General features: G+C 40.3%; 1 long non-coding RNA gene across 1 annotated transcript; it reads right to left on the bottom strand.

The window, feature by feature from the left end:
• Positions 1 to 280: 280 nt before the first annotated feature.
• LOC147499126 (uncharacterized) lies at positions 281 to 6,830 on the bottom strand. The gene is made up of 2 exons (XR_015194415.1): positions 6,633 to 6,830; positions 281 to 957 (listed from the first exon to the last, which is right to left on the bottom strand). It is a non-coding gene; the product is annotated as an uncharacterized LOC147499126 (long non-coding RNA).
• Between the last annotated feature and the right edge of the window lie 388 nt (positions 6,831 to 7,218).

The following is a 7,218-nucleotide window of genomic DNA, read 5'->3' as shown; positions in this document are numbered from 1 at the left end:
AGTTAATTAAGGCTCGCACACGCGGCTATCCCAGGCATGGAAAGGGAGGCTCACGCGAGTCTTTCTTCACTTCCAGGCCTCAAGTTTGGCCGGACACTACCATTTTATATGCGTCTTTAGGTTTAGGCAGAGAATCCTACTACAAAGAAATCTATATAAACCCTCACATGAGCATCATTAACCCTCCACCTTGGAGGAGTTTAGCTCATGATCCTTGTGTTTATTTTTGTAAGATACAAACTAATAAGTAATAAAAAGAAGAAAGGAATGTAAAAATAGATTACCTAAGAAAGAAAGAAATTTTATTAGAAACTAGAAAGTGTTTCCACCATTAACATTTTACAAGATTTCTTTTAAAAAAAAAACTCAACTCCCCTCCCAAAAGATAAAGACTAGGAATTTAAATGGAACAAGAGTCAGGGCAATCAATGTAGTGCATCCTCCCTTGTTTTGTTTTCTTTTCCATTTGAGAGAAATCTCATTTCCTCCCATGTGAAACACCAAACCACATTTACTTCCTTCTTACCCACACAATCCACAACAAAGTGACACCTATATTTTTATTTTCACTATTAACACCTAATCTCATCTAACTTTATTAACTACATGCAAGGTGTCACTTTTGCACCAATTATTTATACCTTTGTCTTGACTTATATGATGACTCATCAAATTCTGTGAGCCCGCATAGTGGGTCCATGTGCAGTCTAGTGGTGGTCCGGTCTTTTGGCAATTTTACAACTTCCCGCCTATGCGTAGAGTTCATCGCACTGATCGTCTGAGTAGCTCACTTGTCGCATTCGGAGTCCTGGTTCAAGAGGTAGGAGCTTCGGAAGTTTGATGCTTCTATGTGGATTTGTTAGGCTTCACATGAGCTTAATCGGAAAGCTTATGTACACTCCCTATTCCTTGTTTAAATGCTGGCTTTATCATTATTTGTGCGTTAGTTGTTCCAACCTGTAAAAACACGAAAATGCGATTATTTCATGATTATTAAACACAAAATTAACCGAAATATTATGTCTCTATGGGGTTTTATAGTACAGTTTTGGGTGCTTATAACAATACAACAATCTTCGTACTAGAGTGTCGAAGAAACAAGGTGTGGTTAGCTTGACTCTGAACATATCCATATGTTGTCATGGCTGCAACAAATGTTTTAGCCCAAGTGTGAGGAGACTGCTTAAGCCCATAGATAGACTTTTTCAACCGGCACACCAAGCCCGAAGTAGAAGAAGAACGAAAACCGGTGGTGGAGACATATACACCTCTTCTTGTAAAGCCCCATTGAGAAAGGCATTTTTCACATCCATCTGAAAAAGGGGCCATGACTTGGACGCAACAAGAGAAAAAATAACTCGAATCGTATTCATCTTGGCCACAAGAGCAAAGGTCTCCTGATAATAAACCCCATGAATTTGTGCATACCCTTTAGCAACCAACCGAGCCTTGTACCTATTAACTGTTCCATCTGGGTTTTGTTTCACCGAGAAAACCCATTTACACCCGACTGCTCTATGGCCAGGCAGAAGAGAAACCAAGACCCAAGTATTATTGACCTCTAATGCATGTAATTCCTCCAACATCACAGCCTTCTAATGAGGCTAGGCCAACGCCTCTTCCACTGTACGTGGAATATCAACCAATGAGAGAGAAGCCTGAAAAGATATGTAACTAGGAGACAAACGATGATTTGAAGTATAATCAGTGATATAATAAGCCACAGTATTAGCATATCTAGCTGTCATTCCTGCAGTACGCTTCTCTTTCCGAACAACAATAGGTGGAGTATTAGTTCTATCAACAACCGGTAAATCAACATCAATAGTAACTGGTACAGGAGGGATAGGAGATGGCTCAATACCTGATAAAAGTGAATTAGTGGCAAGTGGTGAACCTGGAGAAGCGTAAGATGTCAGGGCGGTCGGAGAAGAAAGGTTCGATGGATGACGAGTATAGACCTGTAAAGGAGGTGAAACCAAATGTGGAACTGGAGGGGAGACTATAGGCTCTGGCTGAACACTCATCGGAAGTGGAAAAGAAATAGGAACCAAATGTGAATCCTCATGAGGAAAAGGGAGTACTAGAAACCACTCCCCCTGAGATAGAACATCACCTGAAAAGAACGGAGCATGTTTGAAGAAGGTAACGTCCATGGAGATGAAACAATGACGCGATGAGGGGTGATAACACCGATAACCCTTCTGAGTATGAGAGTAACCCAGAAACACACATTTCAAGGCATGTGGATCTAGTTTAGAGATAGACCTGGTGACTTGGATGAAACAAACACACCCATAAACACAAGGTGGGATTTGAAAATCAGAACGATCAGGATGAATAATGGAATACGGGGTGCTAAAGCCAAGAGCTCGAGATGGAGAACGGTTAATTAGATACACCGCTGTAAGGATAGCATCATACCAGAAACGTGAAGGAACATTCATGCCAATAGACATAGCACGAGCAAGATCAAGAATATGACGGTTTTTTCTTTCTGACTTGCCATTTTGCTGTGGAGTCTGAGTGTTAGAGGTTTGATGCAAAATACCATTGGTCTCACAGAATTGTCGAAGACCATGAGATAGAAATTCCCCACCCTGGTCGGAACGAAAGAATTTAACTGTTGTACCAAACTGTGTACGAACCATTGCAGTAAAACTCTGGAAAATGGAGGAGACTTCATCCTTGGATTTCATTAAATAAACCCAAGTACACCTAGAGAAATCGTCAATGAATAACACAAAATAATGAAATCCTTAAAACGAAATGACCGAGGCAGGACCCCAAATACCGGAGTGCACAATATCAAACAAAGGCGAAGTTTTATTACTACTTAATGGATAAGGGCTACAATGGATGTTTAGCCAGTTCACATGTCTCACAAGATAGACTTGACATGGACACTTTGGAAAAGAAAGATAGATTAACAAATAACGTAGATACTCAAAAGAAATATGACCTAAGCGGTGATGCCAACGTAACACCCGCTTTACATTTTCACTACCAGACGAAGACTCTAACTGGAGGGCATGGGGAGAGACTGAAGAAACAGGTCTATCCAGTACATATAAGCCACCCTCTTCACGTCCACTGCCAATCACCTTCTGCGACACCAGATCCTAAAAAACACAGTAAGATGGATAAAAGGTTACACTGTAGTTTACATCTTTGGTAAGTTTACTAACAGAAATAAGATTGGTGGTCAACTTGGGGACATGAAGAACATTAGGTAACAAAAAGGAATCAGTAACTGGGATACAACCCTGCCCTACAATAGGCTTTTCATCCCCATTGGCAAGACGAACTGTTCGTTTCCAAGAACTAGATGCATAATTCCGGAAAAGAGAAGACATACATATCCATATTATCGGTGGCACCCGAATAAAAAATCCAGGGTGAAGTCTGGGATGTAGAAGCACTATTGGCAGATGCAAAATTACCTGCATGAGAAGGTCTCGGTTGAGAAGACATAGAGAGAAATTTCTGGAACCTACTGATCTCGTCTGGAGAAAGAGCACTAGAAGCAGAAGACTCTAATGTACTAGAGTCAGTAGATAGGTGTGCTGAGGACTAAGATGTTGATCATGGTGGTTGAAAACTAGGAGGATGACCGTGTAATTGATAACATGTTGCCTTTACATGCCCAAATCTACCACAATGATCACACTTCTTGTTTGGAGGACGAGAACTACCAGAGGCCGTTGGCAATGGCAAAAGCCCAGGTAATGGTGCCCGGAAAGTTTGTGCAGGAACTGACGGTGGTGGCGGATAAACATAATGGACTGCCATAGTAGAAGTCTCAGACAGAAGACCAAGAGTATGAGGCATAGGCGCTCGACGACTCTGATCAGAGAGACAATAGGCATGTGCTTCCTCAAGAGTTGGGAATGGATGCTTGTCAAGCAGATGAACAACAACATACTCAAACTTAGGATTGAGTCCAGCAAGAAACTGAAATACTCGATTCTTCTCCACATTTTTTGCATAAATCTCTGCTGCATTAGCTGGCCATTCAATAAAACTATCATAATGAGATAGTTCTTCCCAACCAGATCGAAGTCTCGCATAGTACGCCCCAAGAGATCGAGTTCCCTGTTTGAAATTTCCAATCTCATTGAAAAGTTGGAAACTCCTTGCATTATTCTGTCTTTGCAAATATACTGTATGAAGAGATTCCCAAATAAAATATGTAGTGTCTATAAACAAATAGTTAGCAGAAATCGTTGGTTGCATAGACTTAATTAACCAAGTCCTCACCATAGAATCATCTAAGAACCACTTAGCATACTTCGGATCAATTTCTGCAGGTGCTTTTTCTGTGCCCATAAGAAATCCTATCTTTCCACGTCCTCCAACAAACAGTTTTACAGACTGTGCCCATCAAACATAGAAAAAAAATGCGGAAGCTTAGGTTGAGATCAGAACAATTTGCTTTAATGGTTCTGATACCATGTAAAAGTAATTTAGGGAAAAGTTAAGTGAATGAGAGAGCTCATCACTTATATTTATAGAATCATAATAAAAACCCTAGAAAGAGTAATAAAGTAATTACAAAGATAATATAGGAAAATACAATAATATCCCTGCTAATAGACAGATCTTGTGCTCCCCCTATTTGGCGAAGCCAGAAGGTAAGGTCATGTAAACAATTTCATCCAAATTGACTTGGAAAAAGGCATTGTGGACATCCAGCTGATGAAGGGACCAATGTCTGATAGCAGCAATGGAGAAGTAATCAAACAGTGACTAATTTAGCAACGGGTGTAAAAGTGTCATGATAGTCTTGTCCTTCAATCTGATTGTAACCCTTGACAACAAGACGAGCTTTGTAATGCTCAATAGAGCCATCTGCATGATATTTAATCTTGAAAACCCATTTACAACCAATAGGCTTAAGATGAGGGGATAATAGAACAAGAGTCCATGTGTTATTCTGTTCTAAAAAGCCGCAATTTCAATGACCATAGCGACTCTCCATTTCGAATTTTTGGCTTGAGAAAAGATGTAGGAACAATTGAAGAAGACACTTTAGACAAAAAAACTTTATGACAAGTAAAAAAATTAGTGTCAGAAACATAGAAAGTCATAGGATATGGAGTGAAAGACCGTATTATCTTAGAGTCCAATTGGATGAGGTTGGCCAAATGAGAGACTGTAGGTGCCTTGGTGAGAGTAGGATAGTGATAATATTTGATAAGAAGTGGTGGGGGGTTTCGCACTCTAGTAGATTGAGGTGAGGTAGGAGGGTTAAGTTGTGGTGGTTGAGGGAGTTCCAAAATTGCAAGTGATGGAATGGGACCGGAGGGGAAGATTGTTAGGAAAGAGGCGTGCTTGGGCCTTTCGGGTTTACATGGATCGAGCACGCGTGCACACTCTCTCTTTGGAGTTATAGGAGAGGATTGAATGTCGAAAGTTTCATTGTCTGGGATGGGTAAGGAATAAACAGGCAGATGTGATGGTGGGGAAGATAAATGTTGATAGGGGAATATATTCTCATGGAAAATCATGTCACGAGAAGTAAATTTTTTTTGGAAGAGAGATAATAAATGCGATAGCCTTTCTGAGCATAAGGATAGCCAATGAAGATGCTAGGTTTACCTCGGTGATCAAACTTATTTTTAATGGAAGTGTTGTAAGCAAAATATAAACAACAAAAAACACGAAGATGGGCAAGAGTGGGAGGTGTTGTAAACAAAGGCTCATGAGGTGATTTTCCATTTAACAAGGGGCTAGGAATTTTGTTAATGACAGAGCTATCGACAAAACCAAACTTATTCTTTGCTTGAAGGGCTCTAGAGATAGGTCATAACCAAGTCGGATAATTGTCACCGGATAACAGAGGAGATACGAGAATAACCGTGGGGCTATCTGAGTGGTGTACAAAGAAAGGATTATCGGAACCTGGAGGAGAGTCATTATTGGTGTTTGAGGCGTCGGTCATTAGGAATTGAGAGGAGGCGGAAGCTTAGATCGGTTAGGGTTTGGATCGAAATTAGGCTGATACCATGATAAATTAGAGAGAGAGATTTGAGAGAATATTTACTTGATTTATTTCTACTGTTTATACAGTTGTTTATATATAGATTACAAGTTCCTAATCCGTACACATTGTTGCTATCTACGTTAATAGAAATCCTAAAACAAATAGGAAACAAACTGTACAAGCTGCGAGAGTTGTTTACTAGAATGGAAAGTGCGTGCGCGCTCCAGTTGTACTATGTCAGAGCGCGCACGCGCTCTGTCTTCTAATACATATACATGTCAATAAATATTAGTAAAACCCAAAACTTTTTCCCATTTTCCCCCTAAACTTTTTGTCCATCCTGTGGGAGAACCTACTGAGTTATGCAACCCGATACAGATGATATTTGCAAAATGATGGTGTATATTTCAACTCATGTGTCAGGCACACAGGCAAATGATGCAGATAATTTCAGGTTAGAGTTTCTTCTAAACTTTATAGAAACAGACGATTATCATCCAAACAAGGTAACAAGGTTAACCTTTTCCAGAATTCTTGTAAAAAGTTTTGAATAGGAAATGAAGGATGATTATGCATTAGAGAAGAAAAATACAAGCATTGAATCAGATTTTCAAGAACATGTAACATAATATAGCCATCCGCATACCTTCTAGCTTCTTCATCGCGTAGTTTAGCATCCATCTCCTTGCTTGGGGGATATTGCGGGAGGCTTGAAGGCTCGATCACATGCATAAGGTTTTGTTGTAAAGAAGTGCAAATCATAAAAGTATTGAGGGTCGTCAGTCGTCTGCAACAAAAGTGTGTCTTGGGTCTTCACTGGAACCTTTTATTTGGGTGAGCTGTCACTCCCTGTCAGTTGCATCCTAAATAGAAATTTCACAAAATCCTTAAACGTTGCATGTGGCAACTTTGACTTTTTCCAATATTCCTCAGAAGGAGAGCCACATAGCTTGAAAAATCTTGTGACAGTTGCAAAACGCAGGGGTCCTGCCATTCCTGCCAATGCAATTGAACCCGAACTGAGTTCTCACTTAGTAACCCGAATTTCTTCCCATCACTCCCATTTTTTTCGTTCCAAGTCAACACGCACAGAAAGCCTTTCATCAGGGCCTTTGGCTAACCCCAAAGAAGGGATGTTGGTGCTAAAGAACAAAGCTCCAAAGTGGCATGAGCGGCTCTGCAGCTCCGAGGACGGGTTACAGTTGCCTCAGTGAAGAACGAGATCTAATAAT

Source organism: Coptis chinensis, chromosome 5 (genome assembly GCF_015680905.1).
Source record: "Coptis chinensis isolate HL-2020 chromosome 5, ASM1568090v1, whole genome shotgun sequence".
Taxonomy (NCBI): Eukaryota; Viridiplantae; Streptophyta; class Magnoliopsida; order Ranunculales; family Ranunculaceae; genus Coptis; species Coptis chinensis.
Note: the sequence above shows the minus strand (reverse complement) of the source record. Positions and strands in the feature narration are given on the sequence as shown.